General features: G+C 40.6%; 1 protein-coding gene and 1 long non-coding RNA gene across 2 annotated transcripts in view; one reads left to right on the top strand and one right to left on the bottom strand.

Moving 5' to 3' along the window:
• LOC144636080 (uncharacterized) overlaps positions 1 to 21,231 on the bottom strand; it is a 44,644-nt gene that overhangs the window by 14,652 nt on the left and 8,761 nt on the right. The window lies entirely within an intron of this gene.
• On the top strand, positions 4,670 to 6,683 carry LOC144635568 (uncharacterized). The gene is made up of 3 exons (XR_013567380.1): positions 4,670 to 5,438; positions 5,578 to 5,658; positions 6,599 to 6,683. It is a non-coding gene; the product is annotated as an uncharacterized LOC144635568 (long non-coding RNA).

Genomic DNA, 21,231 nt, shown 5'->3' with positions numbered 1-21,231 from the left:
TTTCAAAGATTGACCTTTCACAAACGGACTTCAACTGAAGGCTCTTAGAGATGTTTACGGAAAGTTCCATACTCGGCCTAAGTAACTTAAGACTTCCAACAATGACCCGAAGATTTCATAATATTTCCGAAGTTCGTTGTCTGAGAACAGCGAAAGAAAGTCATAAGTTCCATATCTATGTCGGATGTGACGTCAGGGGTAAATATTAAATTGTTGAGGACACGCATAGTTCCATATCAGCATAAGTCACTGTCAACTTTCCATCGAAATCTCCCTCCTCCCCCCACCTACCCCCACAAGGACCTACAAGAACGGTAACTTTATATTGCGTGACAATGAATGCAGAGTAAAGTCGCGTTACACGTTTGAAACAACAGGATTTTTTTTCCGTCGGAAATTTTGATGGTCTCGTTTGCGGTCACAAAAGGACAGTCCTGATTGGTTTACTAATAATATTTTTGTGATGAATAATCGTTCAATCTGCAGGTTCTTTTGATGCTATGAATATATTAAATAAACGTGGAAATAACGTTTAGCGGTTACTTGCATTGAAGAAATACTTCTCAATCTTACCGCATTTACTCGAATAAGCGCCACGGCGCTTATTAAATTTTTCGCGCCTCAAGTGCGGCGCTTGTTCGAGGGCGGCGCTTATTTAAAATTTGGACGCAACAAAGAATCTAACAATCTTTTACAGTAATTGAAAATAGCGCCTTTTGATTGTCAGTATTCGTCTCTTGCTGATCATGAAAAGAGAAGAGGCGCTAGCTGTCCTGGCAAGGTTCGCGGCCTTCACAACATTTACAGAACTACGTATTGTAAGAATGGTGGATAGAAAAACTAATGGGCGAGCGGTAGAACAATCCCTTTGAACTGCAAAACATCGCTTTTGATGGAAGGAAATGTCCAAGTTTGTTTTAAAGTTGCTTTGTAGTGCTGCTTTTAGTTAGGGGGGGGGGGGGGCTTATTCGAGTAAATACGGTAATCGTTTCTGGTTCACTTTTTGTCTTATAGAGGGAGGCCACGGAATTTCCCGCCATGTCAACATTTTTCCCGCCATGTCAACATTTGCTTTGTGAGGCCGCAGAATTTTCCCGCCATGTCAACATTTGCTTTGTGATCTGAGGCCGCCGGAATTTCATATCAAAGAACAGATAATGTTTCTTAACAAAGGTCGCAACTAACGCGCTGGTTTATCAAACTGTAGGTTAGGAGTATTTATTGTAAAGGGCTTATTATATAAAAATACAGGCACGCTTTACTGTTCTTAAAATATATTTCTTTTTTTTACGTTTATTGCTGTACTGAGGTTTATTGCTGTAGTTAGTTCACAGTCCTATACGGGTCTTCTGATCGGTGTATCAAGCGCAACAGATTCGATGCACTCCCACGATGATGTTAAGCGTTGACCTTATCTGTTAATAAACGACACGCAATGCACGCACAAGAGATGACGTTTTTTCCTGAACTTGCAGCAAACGAGCAAATTCTTAGTGGTCCAACAGGCAACAAAAATAAAGCCCCTTTTAGCTGGCGACAGTGCCTATCCACTAACGAACTGGCTAGTGAAACCCTACCCGGACGCCTGACTCAGGAGCAGAGAAAGTTGAAAACCTAAAATTCGGTGCGCTACGATCTGTAGTGGAACGAGCATTTGGCATGTTGAAAGTACGTTGGAGAATTGCGTTGAAAAAGGTTGAACAAGAAACGAGCATCCTAAAAAAGAATATGATTGCTACGTGAGTTTTGCACAACATTTGCATTGAAAGGGGTGACAACGATAACAATGATTCAATAACAGAAGATAAACGATTAGATAAAGACAATTATTTTGATGCTAAATCTTTAAAAATGTCAACTGTGGCATTTTTTTGTTCCATTTGCCTGCTGCGTCATGGAACATTTCAGCCGATCGTTCAAATCTTGCGTTGTGCTGTTCCATACTTTCTTCCCACATTTCAATAAAAGAACTCTGTCAGTCTGGAGTCGTACTTTTTTGCCTTTCTTTTCTCAGGCGGTTCTGATTCATCGAGAGAAACATTTACACTTTCGATTTGCGAACCCTCGTTTACACTCGGCTCTGAGGTAAAGGTAGAACTCAAGTCATTGCCATTTTAATAATCGGCCATAGGGATCGGCCATTTTAGAGGGATCGATGATGTCGCGGTGTCCTATCACCTCAACAAAGATGTCGAAATTTTCTGAATTCCATCTTCTCCAGTCGAGCGAGATCGCTGCTTGAACTGCTTGAACTCGTACTCTAGATTCTGCTGCCGTTTCTTCACTTGCTGTAGCATTCTCTGGCTTTCTGGACACCTTTCTTTATACAAAGAATATATATCGTTCCAGATTTTGATTTTTTTCTTTTTGTGAAACTCCCCACAGCATACTGAATTTGAAGGCCCACGCTTCAAGACGTTCGTGCGTTTCTTTCTCAGTCCTGTCAGCAGACTAAACGCGAGGTTTTTTCGTTTTGTGTTTGCCGCAGCAGCAAGTACTTCGACATCACTTGCAACTGAAGACTAAGGCGATAGCGTGCTTCTTGCCAGTAGAATTGGTGATTGCATGCGAAGTGGATCATGTAAAGGCTCTGGACCTGCTGGCAGGCTTCGCAGTTCAGCTGGATGATAAAATGTGGCGCTTGACGATGGAAATGGCCAATGTTGACCGCCGTTCATTGGCTGATCTGGATTTGCTCCTCTTGCAAACCGTCGATTTAAGGAATAAAATGCGTGATTTGTGATTGTGTGAATTTTCTTTTTACAAAAAGAAATGAGCGTGTCGTACAAGTCTTTGCGTGTTCTGATAAGGCATTTGATTGACATTCAATTTCCTGAAATTGTTTTGATAGTGCGGAGTGTTTTAACATTTTGGTTAAAAGGTGGCTGTTCCGAAAACGCGGAGTGCGGAGTGCGGAGTGCGGAGTCCGAAAATGCGGAGTCTGTAAAAAAATAAAAAAAATAAAAAAATAAAAATAAAATAAAAAAAGTGTGATAAAAAAATTAAAATAAAATGAAAAATATATAAATATTAAACTATAACCAACAAATGCAGTGAAATTCTCATCTGCTACAAAGTGCTCAATAGCTGAACTAGAGCGGTGAATAACAGTAAAATCTCAAGAGTTAGTTTATGTGGTCATTTATTCGCTACTCTGAGTTTCATGCCTCGTGCGAGGCAATCATCAGGCGACTGCCAGAAAAAACGGTTACATTCAAAGATATTTGAAAATACAGAACAATACAATACATTGCGTGTCATATGTCACGTCACGCGAGAACTTTATCACTAGTTAAAAAACGTTTTTCAGTAAGAATTTCCTAGAATGTCTGCAACACGATACAAGCTCATTTCTGCTGTTCAGAGTTGACATTTCCGGTTTACATAAAATGAAAAATTTCTCCCACAAACACAAATTACATCTCTTGGTTACATTCGAATAAGACCTAGCCTGTTTAACTTTGCGCCACTTGATGTCATACTTTACTTTCTGATCTTTCAGGTTCCAGATATACTTACTTAGTTCAGTGGCGTGTTTATACCGCTCATTTCGAAAAGAACATACATGATTACGGTATCTTAATTTAAACGTAGTGTCACATAGCCCGATGTATGTTTCCTTCGTGGTTGGTGTGGTGACTTCGGCCTGGTAAATAATGCTTTCAATGTTACAATTTCCATCCATAGGACACGTGCTAGATTTCCGGCAATTGCAATTTTTCGTTTGGTCAAAAGCGGATACCACTTCAACCTTTCATTCAATGCCACGCCAAACCAGACACCCCGCACACGAAAAAACAGGCAACGCAACATCCTATGGTTTAATCCACCATATAGCAAGAACGTGGAAACAAACGTCGGCAAATGCTTCCTTTCCCTTATTGATAAACACTTCCCCAAATCTAACCCACTTCATAAAATTTTTAATCGTAACACAATCAAATTAAGCTACAGCTGCATGGGCAACATCAAAACAATCATATCTAACCATAACAAAGCTGAAATTAACAAATCCACCAGTACTAATGACCAAACGAAAAATTGCAATTGCCGGAAATCTAGCACGTGTCCTATGGATGGAAATTGTAACATTGAAAGCATTATTTACCAGGCCGAAGTCACCACACCAACCACGAAGGAAACATACATCGGGCTATGTGACACTACGTTTAAATTAAGATACCGTAATCATGTATGTTCTTTTCGAAATGAGCGGTATAAACACGCCACTGAACTAAGTAAGTATATCTGGAACCTGAAAGATCAGAAAGTAAAGTATGACATCAAGTGGCGCAAAGTTAAACAGGCTAGGTCTTATTCGAATGTAACCAAGAGATGTAATTTGTGTTTGTGGGAGAAATTTTTCATTTTATGTAAACCGGAAATGTCAACTCTGAACAGCAGAAATGAGCTTGTATCGTGTTGCAGACATTCTAGGAAATTCTTACTGAAAAACGTTTTTTAACTAGTGATAAAGTTCTCGCGTGACGTGACATATGACACGCAATGTATTGTATTGTTCTGTATTTTCAAATATCTTTGAATGTAACCGTTTTTTCTGGCAGTCGCCTGATGATTGCCTCGCACGAGGCATGAAACTCAGAGTAGCGAATAAATGACCACATAAACTAACTCTTGAGATTTTACTGTTAAATATTAAACTAAATATTAAAAAAATAATACACATTTTTGCACAGCTTCGCCCGAAGCAGTGAAGCGGATCGTTCAGACCGCGGCCATTTCTTTCTTCAAAAATGACTGCAGTTCACGTTTCACGAAATATTAACAAACAGTATTTCCAATTTTTTGGAATCACTACTCGTAAACTTCAAATAACTTTAGTTTCTTTTTTACCAAAGAGCCTAAAGCCATGTTGCCTCGTAAAAAATAAAATACGCCTGGCTTTCCAAGATCAGGATACACAGGAAACCCTCTAAACTGAAGATCCATCAGCTACGTGGCACTTGTCAACTCCGCCTTCTAAACTTTTCGCATTCTAATTGACGAAGTTCATTTTTTAAAAAAAAAAAAAAAATGTGTGACAACGATACGTTACGCAGACTTATAGTTATAGTGAAGTAAAAAAAAAGAGATTGGCCAATAAAAAAGCAAAAAATAAAACTTTTCAAAGAGTGCCAAAAAAGCCATTCAACCGCACTGCTCTGCTTGTCAAAACTTCCATTCATCTCGCCCGTCTTGGATCGATCTGTCACAGAGAGATGCACGCCTTGCGCGTCGTGTAGCCATGTCGGTCAGAGGACAAGGTTAGTAAATCGATTTCTTTGCAAGAAATGTGTATTTTTTTGATTGGTTTGGTTGAAATTTTCAAAGATGTTATGCTTACGTTCAGTTATGAACTTCTTCTCAGATAAGGAACATCCACTGGTGATTAGTAGCGACAATGAGAGCTCTGACAGCGACAAAGCCAACGAGAAATCGTAAGTTTGTATATTCAGTTGAATGAAGTTGGGTACTTTTTCTAACTTGACGTTGTACACGAGAATTAAATCACTTAAATATGACAAACAGTACTTTATACTCTTGGTAATTCCGTTTGTTTTTTTCTTCCCGATCTAGTTCCAAGGAGTTAGATGTTGATTTGGTGATTTCTCCTCGTGGTATAAAGACAGAAGCAGTAGAATTATCAGCGAATGAAAGGTACCATTGAGTTCTCAGAGTTCCATGTTTTAAGAACAAGCGAATAATTTATATGATATCAAGACGTTTAATAAATAGAGGCTAAACATCAAAGAACAGTATAAAACAAGGAATCCGCAACGACAAAATGAAACGAACTGAGTGCGAATCACGCGTCATGGGCATCCAACAGTCCGTTTCGGTGAATATCTGTTCGGAAGACCTATAATCGCCTACGATTTTCGGATTAAAGTGTGATGAAAAACTTGAGGTTTCTACAGCTCAAACTTTCGTGACATGGGGAAAGTAATGCCTGCTGTTTTCGGAGAGAGAAAAATGTCGTTTTGGGCACGAAAAAGGACCAGCCACGTTTTTCGAGAAGGCAACAGCGGCTCGTAAATTCGGGTAATAATATTTCGTTACCTAAAACTTTCTGAAGTTTGAAAGTTCAGCTTGCGTATCCGAAAAGATACACTTTTCTTAGCGTTTAAAAATAAGGCTTTAAAACGCACAAACGTAAAACGCACATAACGTAAAAACGGTGTTCCGACACCTATAGTAAAATTTTCTCGTTGGCTGCCCCTGACGCGTTTGCGAATGCAAAATTATTGGGGCCATGCTTTACTGTGTATTCGTGGAAAGCCAGGCGAAGCAACATGGCTTTAGGCTCTTTGGTAAAAAAGAAACTAAAGTTATTTGAAGTTTACGAGTAGTGATTCCAAAAAATTGGAAATACTGTTTGTTAATATTTCGTGAAACGTGAACTGCAGTCATTTTTGAAGAAAGAAATGGCCGCGGTCTGAACGATCCGCTTCACTGCTTCGGGCGAAGCTGTGCAAAAATGTGTATTATTTTTTTAATATTTAGTTTAATATTTATATATTTTTCATTTTATTTTAATTTTTTTATCACACTTTTTTTATTTTATTTTTATTTTTTTATTTTTTTTATTTTTTTACAGACTCCGCATTTTCGGACTCCGCACTCCGCACTCCGCACTCCGCACTCCGCACTCCGCGTTTTCGGAACAGCCGTTAAAAGGTTGAATTAATATATGATCGGAATTTCCGTAATAGATAGCTTAGCAATATGTGTGTTTAGATGAACGCCTTTGTATCGAGTGGTTCATATCTTGTGACTCCTTGTAAGCGAGAACAAAAAAGAAAGAAAAAAAAAACAACAAAAAAAGAACAAACGAATTGCCCATGAAAGTTACCATGGATACCATCCATGAAGTTACCGAGGTAAATAGGTAGGTTTTTCAAGTACCCCGAGATAAAATGACCGATCGCGAGGCAAACTCAAAGATAAGCAAATAAAATAAACAGAGAAATTTGAAATTAAATATGATGGCGCGAGGTTTAGATTTCCGGAGGTCAACTTTGCGTGTTCAAGGCAGCAAAAACGTGGTCTTAGAATGTGGAAAGCTAAATGGCTTGCTGATTTATAAGTATAAGCTTTTTTTTGGAAATTTGGCGTTTTAATGAATAAAACACAAGTCAAGGAAGATCTATAGTGCATTTTCTTATATGTATTTCGATTTCATCTCTTATAAACGGAGTCTTCACTTTCTAATTCTTCGGTGTCTGAAACACTGACATAACAAAGCAGTAGAGGACTGTCGAAACAGTATGAATAATAAATGCGAGATGATGCTAGCAAGCACCCTCGAATTATCCACTTTCGCATTTCGCGCCGAAAACAGTATGAAAGATTGACCTTGGTAAAGTGTTAAGTGTGTGACCGCAAACACCTCGGTAACGTATTCCCGCGTGAGTTTACCTTGGTGTTATTTACCTTGTGTATGTGTAAAACGTTCGTTACAAACATACCGGAATTTCTATTTTTAGCGTTTTCGTCACAAAAAACATGTATGAAATACAGTAGAACCCCTATAAGCGGCCATCCTCGGGGAAATGGCAACTGGCCGCTTAATAGGGGTTCGTCAGAAATTAGCAAAAGACATTTTAAAAAGGTTTCGTTTCTTCAATACAATTATAGCGTGAAAAGGAATAACGGAATCACATGAAGACGACAATAAACCCGTGTTTGAATGTTTTTATCAGCCGTCACTTTCATTTTTGACTCTTATCTGTCCGAGCTTGTTGAAAACAAAACCAAACATCGTAAATTACATTCTTACTGGCCGCTAAATAGGGGCAAAAGCAATAGAAAAACGCTCATCGGGACGGCAAAAAAGGTGGCCGCGGCCGCTTAATAGGGTTGGCCGCTTAAGAGGGGTTTTTCTTGACAGTATTTTACTGACAGTAGTTTCGGGACTTCAGTAACTGGCCGCTAAACAGGAGGTGGCCGCTTAATGGGTGGCCGCTTAATAGAGGTTCGACTGTACTCTATTTTCAGATATTGTTCTTTGATCGTTAAAAGCGGACAATGAATCACAAAAGAAGTGGAAAACAGCGCAAAACGGTCGGCGCAAGAAGGTGACGTAGGGGACGAGTGATTCGAGTAACCCTCAATTCCTCTTGCGTTCTTTTGCGTCGAAAATAGAGAGCACGTTTTTTTGGTAAAAATCATAAATAATATGTGTTCTGTCATTTTGTTTTCCCGCGTGTTTTGTAATTTTATCTTCCCGCTTGTTTTGTCATTTCGTTTTCCCGGGTGTTTTGTCGTTTTGTTTTCCCGCATGTTCACCATTTTTATTTCCCGCATATGAAAAAAGAAGACTAAAAATTATCTCAGCAAAATGTTCCCGGAAATGGTATATCTTCTAAAAACACCTTTCTTTTTAGTGGCGCGAAAGTCTTTAATGAACTCCCTGTAAATATTGCAAGCGTAGATAACATACTAGCTTTTTACAGCTTAGCATAACATTTCCTTTTATAATAACTTTTTCTACCTGAATGACCCACCCTGTTTAAATAAAGTTTCATATACTTACTTACTTTCGTAATGATTCAGTATACTCACCAGGTAATGAGCTAAAAATGAGAAACAATACTGATAATAAACAATACTGAACGATTGCTGTAACCGTTCTTGGGTGTCCTCAGTCACCAAACAGCTTCATTCTGATGTCGAGTACACGCTTGTCTGACTAGAGAGAAGAGATGTAGTATCCCAGTGAATGTTGTGTACCCCTACTGAGTGGTAGCTATCAGCAGTCTGTAAGTGCTCTTCACCAAACAGTTTCATCATACGCGCGCTTCTTGGACTCCAAAGTGGAGATGTAGTTGCCCAGTGAATGTTGTGTAACCCCCTACTGAATGATAGCTCTCAGCCATCTCTGAATGTTCTTCGCCAAACAGTTTCAGACTGATATCAAGTACAAGCTTGGATCCGGCTCCAGAGCAGAGATGTAGTCGCCCAATGAATGATGTGTAACACCCCTACTGAATGGTAGCTGTCAGCTGTCTCTGAATATCCTTCACCAAACAGGTTCCATCTGATATAAAGCGCACGCTTCTTGGACTCAAGAGCGGACATGTAGTCGGCAAGTGAATGCTGTGTTACACCTACTGAATGGTAACTGCAAGTGGTCGTTGGATGTTCTTCACCAAACAGTTTCCGTCTTATTTCAAGTGCATCCTTCTTGAACTCGAGAGCGGAGTTGTAGTCTCCAACTGGATGTTGTGTAGCCGCCACTGAAAGATAACTGTCAGCAGTCTCTGAATGTTCTTCACCAAACAGTTTCCGTCTGATATGCTTCTTGGGCTCCAGAACGGAGATGTAGTCGCCTAGTGAATGTTGTGTAACCTCTGCCCCAAACAGCCTCAGTCTGATGTCGAGTACACGCTTCTCTGACTTAAAAGCTTCTGAGCAGTCCCCTCTCCTGTGTTGAATGGCGGCTTGGTCTAAATAGATGTCTGGAAAAACCGAATAGCGAATAGTCGCGAATAGTACGAATACTCCCTAATAGTCGCGAATAGTATGTGATAAGTCGTGAATAACGGCCAATAGTAGCGAATAGTAGTTGGATAGTGACGAATAGTAACAAATAGTGACAAATAGTTGCAAATACTAACGAATAGTTGCGAATTGTGACGAATAGTCCTGAATAGCGACGATAACGAATAGTGACAATTCGAGACCAGAATACTCTTTACTACTGATCAAAGTCAATGTCTTATATTGATCTGTTTACTTTTCAGCATATACCACATTCTTCCTAATTTGGAATGCCCCTTCTTTATAATCCTCTGCACCCTTAGCGAATTGAAACTGTCAAGTTGAGTTTAAGACGAAATAAAACTACCTGGTAGAAAACTAGCCTTTGAGCCTGAGAACTTTACAAAAAAAAGAAACAAGACCAGTTAATACATCAAAAAGAATTATTAACGAACAATCATTTTATGAAATTATGGAACGAAAACAAGCTGAGCACCAAAACGAGGCTATACCTCGTGGTTTTAACACTGAAATCGCAAATTACACATATTGAAAAGAGTGACACGAGACAGCCCAAAGGGCCTTTGATTGGTGTTCCGTGGTGAAGCTATACCAAACTGATTTCTCTCGCTGTTTGTTTTTAGTCAGAAAATCGGACTTCGTGTTCATTATTGTGGGTAAGCGTACACTTGCCACTTGCTTGTTGGTAAATCAAGACCTTTCACACCTTCATACGTTAGCATAAATTAGGAAATAATGATGGTTTCATGTTTGTTGGCAATTCTAAACTAGCCATCATTAAAGAAAAGCAAAAAATTCGCCATTCGCTAGTTAGCAGTGTAGTAACAGTTGTAAGTTGTTAATTTACTACAATGTATTACTGCGAGAGCTTGTCCGTTTGCTTCCTTTTTAGTTAACTGACCCCAATGCACTGTAATAAATTTTGTGCCTTCCTCTTCCGAATTATCGTTCGTACTTATAACGAGCGCGTCTTTGTTTTACCATTATTTGAATAAATTATTTTAAGTGGCCATTGTATTTTCCAACGGAAATGTTTTTCCACAAAAAACCGACTTATAAAATATTCGGAAGCATTATTGGTGTTTTGAAGTGTTCGAGTCGTTCTCGTAAGTCCTCGGACAGCTTCGGAACTTTTTGTAAAAATCTTCGAAACCCTTTTATTTAAGTCCGTTTGTGAAAGGTCAATCTTTGAAATTCTGATTGCGTAATTTTAAGCAATGAGTATGCTCCAGTTCAGCTTTATATAATATTTTCAATCATAATTATGGCAACAGCCAACGAACCATGAAAAGCAGAAACAAACAAAATGGATCGAAATCTACCAATTACAACTGCCAAACGTGACCTTTTGACCCGGTTGAAGTGAGCTTCTGTTTCCCGAGAGGTCCGCTAAGATGATTGACGGCAGCAAAAAGTGTAAACCGTTGGTTGAGAATTGAATTTCAGAGTTCGCATATCACTGAAAACCACAGTAACTAGAACGTTTCTTTTTCGTTTCCTTACAATGAAATATCACTTGGTTGGAATTGTGTTTATCATGCCAACACTTCTGTCGAAGTTTGGGAGTCTTTCAAACACCTAACAGCTCCAGGGGGGCCTATGTAACCTATGGGTCAGAGGGCAGTTATTGAATATTGTTGGCTGAATTGGGGTTTGGGGTGGGGACATTTCTGACTCAGACTCTTGGCTGCCAAGACTCGATAATCAGGTACCCCAGCATGGGATACCCATAGCCCCAAATGGGAAAAGATTAGTAACCAAAGGTTTTTGCAATCCTAACGGTTTCTCTTGCTGAGTGAGGCTATATAACACACAGAAGCAGGCCCGTAGGGAGGGGGGTGCGACGGGTGCGTCCGAACCCCCCATCCCCCACCACCCCCACGAGCGTTGGAAGTCCGCTCATTGTGACAAAAAATCAAATAAATAAATAAGTAAATAAATAAATAGAGACAAATGGTAATGTATTTCTGTACTTCGGCTATTTACATTCAATATGGTCCTTTGGGTTGAAGGTCCACCATCAGCTGTGGTACCGGTATATTTTGGACCAAATTGTACCTAAGTTCTACCTAATGTCCTGATCCTTCATCGGATTTTCAACCTTGAGACTGGTAAGTCGACATTACTCTTTCGTTACAGATATCATGATCGGTTAGACCGGTCGTCTCTAACGGTAGACGACCGGACTCAGTTTGTGTACAATTGCGCAACCAAGCATCCCCACTAAAAGCACCCACATTTGTTGCACTTTTCAAGCAACAAATCTCTGTACTTGTTAGGCACGCACTTTACATGTGGTGTTTGTACTTTTTCTGGCACATTCATTCAGCACAGATTGTTCTCCCAATAGATTATAATTAAAAGTCGAGGAACCCTACAAAAAAACACTGCCTTGCTAAAAATGATTAACGGCAGCATGCATATAACTTATTTAACCCTTAGCTTACTTATGTTAACATTTTCCTTTCCCTTTGTTTTGAACCATCGTAACTATATGATATTTTTTTCTTGCTCTATGGTTCGCATTTTTAATTCACTGACTGTTGGTTTTCAGGAATATTTTTTTGTTATTGCTCTAGCTTGGTAAAGTCTGCGTTCGAGCCCAATCAGGCCGAATCTTTTCCCGATTTCTCATCATAAGGAATAAATAATCGAATCAACAAGGTCTTCAGTAGAAATTGTAGAGCGGCGTGACAGGGTTTTTTCTTTACATCGCACGATTATGCCGACGACAGGAGAATCTAAAGAAGTTATCGATGAGGAAAGAGCTATAGAACTAAAAAAAGACAGGAGAAGCAGAAAGACTGCAGTAACCAAAACGCGCCACAATTTAGACAGCCTGCGCGCGCGTGGGGGAGATTCCGAGTTGATTCAAGATGAGTTCGACACTGTAGAAACCATTGGAAGCCCGCCTCGCCGTTATGCTTGGGGGAAAACGAAAACAAAAATTCGGTCGCGGTAGAAGGAAAGGGTTCGGAGAACGAAATAAACAATGCTAGTGAAAGAGGCCGAACGTGTGGTAAAGGAAATCGTTCGTTAAGAAAAAACACGTGGATGCTAGCTGCTGACTCCTCCACCGAATTTGCCTTCTCGGACAATCCAGTCGCCCGCCGAGCGACACTCGTCAATGGTCACGTCACTCAGGTAACTGTAGTCAGTGCCTTTAACATTTAGAATTCCAGTGTTTAGTTGGTGAGAAAAATAAATTTGAAGATTTCTGGTTAGTTGTTTTTGAGTCTTGTCGACCAGGGAGAGAAGCCGACAAATATTAAAATGGTAAGATTGAGAGAGAGTCTTACAGGAACTGCCCTTGTGGCCATCAGGGGTCTAGGGATTACTGAGTTATTCTGTAGTCTTATTTTAATGACGAGCGAAGAAAGCTTAAGGACCAAATCGAAAAGATGCTCCCTTGAAGAGCGCTGATGTACAGTCTTCGAGCGATTTGCTGATCCTATTCGCCTAGCAGCATTGCAGGCAGAAGGGCGTAGATAACTGGGGGGTAAAGGTACATTGCATAGTCTGCTGGTGAGGAAGTTCAGTTGACGGTTGGAAGCTACATTCGCCGGTTGAGGGAACATAAAAAAGACAGGTTGGTGTTCTGTAAATGCTAAAAGAATCTGGGAGTGAAGGAGAGTTGGAATATCGCACAGGAAAAATGGATTTGTTTTCGTTGCCTGGCTAGTGGTCATGAAGGAAGAGCATGGGATCATGGGATGGCATGGAATTGGATCCCAGTTGAGCCTGTTGGAGCTGTTGCGGATGGTGGCAAGAACGGTGATAGAGGTCAAAGAAGCAGGAATTTGGAATTTAGACAGTAACTTAAGTGAAGAAGCACCCATGCCTACAAGCAAGCCACCAAGTGTGTACTGTGGAGGAAATCATGGAGCGGGGAGCTGTAGATACTTTCAGAATCTGCGAGTGAAGGAGGAATATCACAAAGGAAAAACGGATTTTTTTCGTTGCCTGGCAAGTGGTCATGAAGGAAGAACTTGTACCAAGGCTCGACCTTGTGACAGTAATAGTTGCAAGAGAAATCATCATCACCTATTGCATGGCTTCGCACAGGGTGATGCAAAGGATGGGAGAGTGGTGACTCCACGGGAAGGGGCTCCAACTCCACACACACACACACACACACACACACACACACACACACACACACACACACACACACACACACACACACACACACACACACACACACACACATCGACCTACAAGCAGAAGACAGCAACCAAGGCTTTTTCCCTTTGCACAGTGCCAGTGTGATTAACAGCAAAGAGATGTTCGCAAGGTGAAGGTGAATGCTATGTTGGATGTCGCAAGAGTTCTTGGTCTCAAGGAGAGATACCAGACAGTTATAGTTAATGTTTTGAACAATGAGATGGAAACATTTTAATCAACGCCATTTGATGTGACGATAGAGAGTTTTGTACGAATATTATAGTACAAACGTGCCCCAAAAGGAAAAAGGGCAAACGGAAGCCACAAGGTAGAAAACTGGAAATAAAATAAAGACAGATGGGCTTACCTTAAGGAATGTGACTTTGCTGAACCTGCTCGAGATGGACTTGACTTGGATTTTTTAATACGTGTGGACAATACAGAGCTTCATTATTTCAGAGCCGATGTACTTGGTAAGGAAGGAGCCCCAGTTGTTCGCCTTGGACCTTTGGGCTGGGCACTCACGGCACTGGATACTTAGTAGGAAAGCAGTGGACAGGACCAAGGACACAGTGTCGATGGTGTTTTCTGTGATATATTGACCGTACTTTACAGGAATTTTGGAAATAAGAAAACTGTGGCCTTGATTTATACTGAAGAGGAGAACTCGGGATCTTGAAGAAACTTCAGGAATCAATTCGTTACACTGGAAAAGGATACAAAGTGACTGTACCGTGGAAGGAAGATAAATCGTTCTTACTTTCGTATATTATGACGGGACCTTGATTCAAGTCGTGAACCTGATGTCTATGAGTTTAGTAGAGTAGTATTTGGTAAGAACTCGACACCAGTGGAGGCTCAGTTTGCGGTCAAGAGAATGCCAGAAGACACCAGGATGTGTTTCCTTTGGCCGCTGAAACTGCGCACAAATCCACTAATATGGGTAACTTGATTGAAAGTGTGCAAACTGTGCAAGAGGGTATTCAGCCGAACAAAGAGCTGGTAAGTCTGTGAGGAATAGCAGGCATGCAGTCAGGGAAATAAATATCGAATTACAACGACGTTGTTTCAGCCACTACTGAGTTGCATCTTACTGAGAGACAAGAACCTGTTGTGACACTTGGTATTTCCTTGAATAGCACAGAACTGAGACAAGTTTACTTTTCCGACTGTTAAGGTACATACGGAGCTTCTACTAACAAACCGAGGTGCACTGAGGGAGGTTTCTACCATATTCGACCTGCTTGGGTTTGTCGTCAAGGCGCAGGTTCTGCTTCAGGAGCAGTGGTCACGGGAATATAACTGGAATAATGCTATTTATGATGAAATTACAAGTAGAATAGGAAGCAACTACGAGTAGCTCAGGAATTTGAATAATGTGTAGGTGCCTAGCTAGGTGTCTTCGTGATACAAAGGAGGTAGCCGCCAAGAGAGTAGTCACATTTGTAGATACTTCGCTGCAACTTATGGAAAGTTTGCGTGTGTATACAATGATGCTATCACCACAAGGTCGCACAGAACCCTTGCTTATTAATAAATTCAATAGCCAAATTTTCTTGGAGGGGTGTTATCTCGTAAAGCATAAATTCCCTGAACTTTGAACATCAATTCCTCTAAAATCAACATAGACTTATTAGGGGATGATGGAATTTTACCATGATCGTTGTTTCACTGGCAGATTACCGTTTACGGTAATGCTTGAGCACTGAGAGTTAAACTGCAGATAATGCGAGTTTTTAGCTAGAATAACGTATCGAAATAATAATCATATAAATAAGGTTGCCCCTTTCGAAAATCTTCCGAGTCGATAATGCTAACAACAACATGCGCTTTTTAAAGGTGTGAATCTAATTGCGATTTAATTCATATTCGCCGCGATCCGTCTAAATCAGTTTTGAATGTGGTGGTGTGGGTCATATTCGCCGTTGTCCAAGAGAATAATTTAATTGGCGCAAAGCAAAGGTAACTGATGGTGGAGAGCGCCGACCAGACAATTCTTGTGCAATGGTGCAACGTTCATGGCATCTGTTGGGAGCGTGAAGTCTGCAGATCAAGAATGTTATCCATGGGTGGACGACTCGGTACATCGAGTCATACGACGAAAGAAAAGCACGTTGTGATGAGTTTCCAGGAATTTCATGAGCCAGAAAACGTTGCGATGGGAGAAGGTCGTGTTGTGAAAGCATTAAGATCTGGAAGTGTACGAATGAATATGCTGTTTCAAGCAACCTGTTTTGAATAATGCGCTCGCTATACGTGTCTAAACTCACTTGCAACCTGTTTTCTGTAAGCGCTACAGATACAGCTGCTGAACGCCGTATTTGGCCCCAAACAATTATCTTGGATGAAAATGGAAAGCTTCGTGGAATGAGATCACTGGGTGATTAATTTTATCAACTAGATTGTCAAGTTGTCCCTACTGGGTACGCCTCAGTTGCGTCATCTCAAGGTAGCGACTCATAGCATCAACGTTTTGGACATGTACACTGGTCACGCCTCAAGAAATGTGTCGAGAGTGAATATTAATCTGTACAAGGGATTGACATCCAAAAAATGACTGTACTGTATTTTGGTGAAAGATGTTTGGCAGGGAAGATGTTTCAAAAACCATTCCCCGCAATGGGAGAGATACGGCCGACGCGGAAACTACATTTGGTGCATAGTGGCGTCTGCAGTCCATTGCATATACACTCGATTAGAGAAACGAAGTATTTCGTTACGTTTGTTGATGATTACACTCGTTGCTGTGCTGTAAACTTAATTAAACACAAGTCAGAAGTGTTTGATAAATTAAAGAATTGGAAGCCACAGCTCCCACGATGTCGGCAAAGCGATAGAAACTTTGCGAGCGGACAATGATGGAGAGTATTTGTCTACTGAATTTAAAAACTATCAGAAAGAGAAAGGATTTAGACATAAGTTGACAGTACCACACTCACCCCAACAGAATGGTGTAGCAGAACTAATGAATCGGCCTATATTTGGTCGAGTCAGCACGCTCGATAATCGCGCATGCAGGGTTATCGAACATCTTTTGGACCGAAGCTGTCTCTACAGATGCTTATATGAGAAATCACCTTCCCATGACGGCCCTAAAAGAGAATGAAACTTCTTATGAGCGGTGTTATGGGAGGAAATCCGATGTGAGCTACTTACGAGTATTAATTTTGGATGTATGGCCTATTTCCAAGTGCCAGACGGTGAAGGACGAAAGCTTGACAACACGCCAAAGACAATGCGTTTTGTGGGCTAACGGTTTGACGTTGATATCCTTTTTTGATAAGACACACGAAAAGCGCCTGTCAGATATGGCTACGACAAAAGAGCAGACACTTCAACTCACCGCGTGCACCATGTCGCCTATCATCTATGCGAGGTTGATGAACCTACAACTTTACAAGGAGCAATGTCAAGTGACCACGCTGCAGAGAGAAAATTCGCTACGGATTCAGAGTACAGTTCGATGATTGCCGGGAAACAAGAAGTATTATCCCCAGGTCGGAAAGCTATTGGATGTAAATGGGTGTTAAACTGAAACACGCTGGGGACGGTAAAGTGAAACGTTTTAAAGCACGCTAAGTGGCCGAGGGTTATGCCCAGAAATATGACATTGACCATGATGAAACTTTTTCGCCTGTAGTTCGCTCAGTTTTGTTCAATACGTTTTTGTTGGCGTTTACAGTCCAGAATCAGAATGATTTGCTGATTCACCAAATGGACGTAGAAACAGCATTTCTTTGTAATGGTGAACTTGGTAAACTTGATGAAGAAATTCAAATGAAACACCCGGAAGGATACGTTAAACAAGGAGAAGAGCATCTGGTATGCAAGCTAGAGAAGTCGCTGTATGGGTTAAAGAAGACGTCCCGATGTTGGAACAAAACTTTTCGGGAATGTATTGAGAAGATTGGTTTTACTCCATCCTCGGCAGATTCCTGTTCGTTCGTCAGAAAGGAGGATACGTTAACAATCATTGAAGTCTACGTTGATGATCTGATGATACAAGCGAGAAACATTTCGGAGATGAAAAGAGTCAAGCACAGCCCGATGTTGCAGTTTATGAGACAGCTGCGTTACTATGTTGGAGTCTGTCTCGTTTATGAGAAGGAAAACAAGCAATTCCAGCTTCATCAAGGATAGTACATCGAAAAGGTGCTCAATGAGCAAACAGAAGCGAAACCAATATTTTACCTGCTGTTTTGAACGTCAAGTTGCAAAAGAAAGGTAGTGTTAGCAGACCCGTCGAGTCGATATCGTGCCAGTCCATTGTTGGGAGCCTACTTTACGCTGTAATCGCAACTCGATAGCTCGTCAGGACATCGCCGAAGCAGTGGGAGTTGCGTCGAAGTTCTACGCAAATCCTACACAAAATCATTAAACTGCAACAAACGGATCCTCAAATATCTGAAAGGAACTGCATATGTAGGGTTGGGTTACAAAAATTGCAAATTGGGCGGGTGATACGGATGAACTTCATTCCACATAAGGAAACGTGTTTTCTTTGGAGAGGGAAGCAGTGAGCTGGTTGTGCAAGAAACAGGCTATCGGTGCCGCAAATTTCCCTTTCGTAAACGGTCGTTGCCATTTGAAACGGTCGATGCCATTTCTCAGAACGGTCGTTGCCATTTGAAACGGTCGATGCCATTTAAACTTTGGACCAAATCGCATGAAAGGATCTTTCAAACTTCTTGAGAGTATCAGATGTTTGTTTAGAAATGTCAAGCGATTCCAAAAATTATTTTGGTTTTCTAGTTGACGAAATATCCGAGCTTCGGTATACCATAAGATCGCTATGTTCTCGACAATTTGGCTCAGCCCGGAAGTAAGAAATATTGAAACAGAAAATTGCTGAAAACCTCACGCAAACGAATGAATGGATGAATATCTCCATTTACTTTAGTAACCTAATGAGAATATTCTATGCCTGTTTAGAAATGCCAAGCGATTCTTAAAATTATTTTGGTTTCGAAGTGGACGAATTCTTCGAGCTTGTGCATACTATTAAATCGCTACGTTCTCGACATTCGGCATGCCGGTATGCACAAGCTCGAAGAATTCGCCCTGAATTCGTCCACTTCGAAACCAAAATAATTTTAAGAATCGCTTGGCATTTCTAAACAGGCATAGAATATTCTCATTAGGTTACTAAAGTAAATGGAGATATTCATCCATTCATTCGTTTGCGTGAGGTTTTCAGCAGTTTTCTGTTTCAATATTTCTTACTTCCGGGGTGAGCCAAATTTTTTACAAGTGTCGAGAACATAACGATCTTATGGTATACCGAAGCTCGGATATTTCGTCAACTAGAAAACCAAAATAATTTTTGGAATCGCTTGACATTTCTAAACAAACATCTGATACTCTCAAGAAGTTTGAAAGATCCTTTCATGCGATTTGGTCCAAAGTTTAAATGGCATCGACCGTTTCAAATGGCAACGACCGTTTACGAAAGGGAAATTTGCATCGGTGCCCTATCAACAGCAGAAGCGGGGTATGTAGCCCTCAGTGTGGCCACCCAAGAAGCAAACTGGCTTTGAAAGTAACTCGCAGACGTATGTCATAATAAGGAGTACCTCCAGAGGGACCAACCGTAATTCATAAAGACAACCAAGGAGCTAGTGCAATGGCAAAGAAACTTGTGGGTCATGCTTGGACCAAGCACATCGATTTACGCTACCACTTTGTTCGCGGAGGAGTACAGAATGGAGCGATCGTTTTTAGATACCTTGAGGTTGCTATTGTTAGCGGCTAATAATTTTAGCGATTTTAGCGAGTTGGGCGAAAATCGCTAAATTTAGTACAGTAGTTGAACCTCTCTAAAGCCGGGTTTACACGGGCATTTTTTATGTGACAAATTTATTTGATCGTGTAGATGGCACAACAATTATTTGTCAGCAGTTCAAAGTTTAGTGCGCCATTAATGACCTTGGACAGTGGAGATATGCGCTGAGATACGCGCGCACAGTGCCCAGTTGGAGATTGGTGACCACATTTGCTGACGCAATATTTGCCACATTTTATGTGACGAGCCGTCTACACGAACAATTTTCCTATGTGACAACTTTTATTTGTCACATGAGAGCTAACACGCCAGCTTGTCAACAAATATATTTGTCACATAAAAATTGACCATTTTTTCTCATCTACACGAGCAAATAAAGATTGTCACATAAAAATTGCTCGTGTAAACTCGCCTCAATACGGACACCGAAGGGCGGGAAAGTTTAAATACTCGAAACGCCTTGTCTCTTTGTAGTGGCTTTTGTTTGTCAAAATGCCTGTTTGTGCAGCTCAAACAGAGCTTCAAGAGATACAAAAAGAGTTATTTCTTTTCACCGTCTTTCAATATTTAAAGGAGAAGTTCACTCCAGAATGGCCATTTTTTTTTAAGCCAATAAAAATTAAGTTTATACAAAGATATGTTATTCACCAAAATTTCAGCCTCCAGCGTGCGCTGAAACCCGTCGAAATCTTTCTCTGAAGTAGCCCAAAACTCGACAACTGAACGTTGCCATCTTGGAGCTGGTAAGTTAATTAATAGTCGAAACTCCTTGTTTCTTTGTAGTGGCTAGCGCTTTTGTTTATCAAATTAGCTGCTTGTGCAGCTCCATGTTGCTCAAACAGAGCTCCAGGAGATACAAAAATCTTTTCAAATGTTTGTGTGTTCCGAAAACTATTCAGAAGACTACTTCTAAGATCATAGATTCAGTCTCCTACGTGAAAAACCCACAAAAAAATAAAAGCCAGACGCAATACCAACCAATGCTACGTTTTTTGTTATTTCACTTTTTACTTATATTAAATAAAAGTAAGTCAGGCGTTTATTGAAGCCGGCGCTTAATCGGGATCCGGTGTTTATTAACGAAGTGCAATTTTCTGTATTTTTTTCAGATTGATTTATTATTACCTAGCTTTACCTATCCTTCAAGACCCACGATTTTTCCCGCCCGACAAACTGTCCCTGGGTCCCCGAGGATGACTATTACCAAAGTTACAGCATTGCATAAGGCACGTGCAGGTTGTAATCAAGATTTGTGACAAACAGAACATAAACAACCAATAAGTCCATAAACGGCAATGTGGCCAACATCTTCCGCGGTTATAAACGTCCTCTTCCACTGTTATAAACAACAGTGCGTCAGTCATGACAACACGAACGCAAACATTGCTGTTTCATTTGTTTACAGCATCCATCCTAGTTATTTTATACCGGACGTTTCCTTGAACATTATAAAAAAAAAACAAAATAGCAAATCGTACCGGTTTGTCGTAGCAGTGCTTTTTAAGAGAATATATATTTACATGTTTGCTCGACCGCAAATAAACGCCGGGACCTCGATCAAACGCGTACGCCCTCGGCGTTTATTTGAAAGTGAGCAGTTTTGACCTGGCGTTTGTACGAAGCCGGCGTTTAATTGGGGACCCGCGTTTGTACGGCGGGGGTAAAGGTGAATTTGAGTGAAATTTAAGGAGGTTTAAAGAAAGAAAGGAGAAAGAAAATTGTTTTTGAAACACCACTACGACGACGGCAACAACAACAACTACAACAAAAACAACCATTTT

This window comes from Oculina patagonica, chromosome 13 (assembly GCF_052425735.1).
Source record: "Oculina patagonica isolate OP01 chromosome 13, crgOcupat, whole genome shotgun sequence".
NCBI classification, from domain to species: domain Eukaryota; kingdom Metazoa; phylum Cnidaria; class Anthozoa; order Scleractinia; family Oculinidae; genus Oculina; species Oculina patagonica.
This window is presented reverse-complemented; position numbering and strand designations above follow the sequence as displayed.